Source organism: Elaeis guineensis, chromosome 10 (assembly GCF_000442705.2).
Source record: "Elaeis guineensis isolate ETL-2024a chromosome 10, EG11, whole genome shotgun sequence".
Classification (NCBI taxonomy): Eukaryota; Viridiplantae; Streptophyta; class Magnoliopsida; order Arecales; family Arecaceae; genus Elaeis; species Elaeis guineensis.
Genome location: NC_026002.2, coordinates 77,182,813 through 77,183,662, shown reverse-complemented (window position 1 = coordinate 77,183,662; position 850 = coordinate 77,182,813). Strand labels below are relative to the sequence as shown.

The 850-nt window shown below is 37.5% G+C and overlaps 1 non-coding gene across 1 annotated transcript; it reads left to right on the top strand.

Moving 5' to 3' along the window:
* The first annotated feature begins 410 nt into the window (after positions 1-410).
* LOC140852322 (small nucleolar RNA R71) lies at positions 411-516 on the top strand. The gene has a single exon (XR_012135224.1). It is a non-coding gene; the product is annotated as a small nucleolar RNA R71 (small nucleolar RNA).
* Positions 517-850: the final 334 nt, after the last annotated feature.

Below are 850 nucleotides of genomic sequence, written 5' to 3'. Positions count from 1 at the left end.
AACCTGCTCGTGCACAAACTCAGAAAATTGAGGTGCGGCTGGGCATTCACTAACAAAATAGTTCGGACTTGCACACAATGCACAAACTTCTTGGATTGGGTTAGGTGGAATCGGGGATTGTCCAGTATTTAGAAGACGATCTAATTTTTGGGACAGTTCATCTACCTTTTGATGGATATCTATGGTATTTCCTACTTCATATATTCCACCTCTTTTTGGGTTTAACATGGGTTTATCTCTAATAGAGGCAGACATATGATGTAATGAATTTTCACTTAAAATTTCAAATAGTTGCCATGCCTCATCCTCACTTTTCAGCATAAATATCCCACCGCATGATGCATCGACCATTTGTCGATGTCTTTCAGAGAGCCCATCATAAAAATATTGGATTAACTGCCACTTGGGTACAGCATGGTGGGGACATTTTCTAATAAGGTCTTTTAATCTCTCCCATGTTTCATGAAACATTTCTCCATCTAATTGGGAAAAACTAGTTATGGCTTTCCTTATTTGATTAGTTTTTTCTATGGAAAAATATTTCTTGAGAAACTCTCCTTGCAGCTGGTCCCAGGTTGATATAGTCATGGAATCCAAAGTATGTAGCCAGTATTTGGCTTTGTCCTTAAGTGAAAAAGGGAATAATTTCAACCTAAGAGCATCATCGGAGAAGTTGTGAATTTTGACAGTTGAGCATATTTTAAGAAATTCTTCAAGATGTTTATAAGGGTCCTCATTACTAAGTCCATAAAATGAAGGTAACATTTGGATTATACTGGACTTAATTTCATATTGAGTGGTCTCCACAGGGGGCACTTGAATACAAGGAGAGTAGGTATATGTGGAAGGA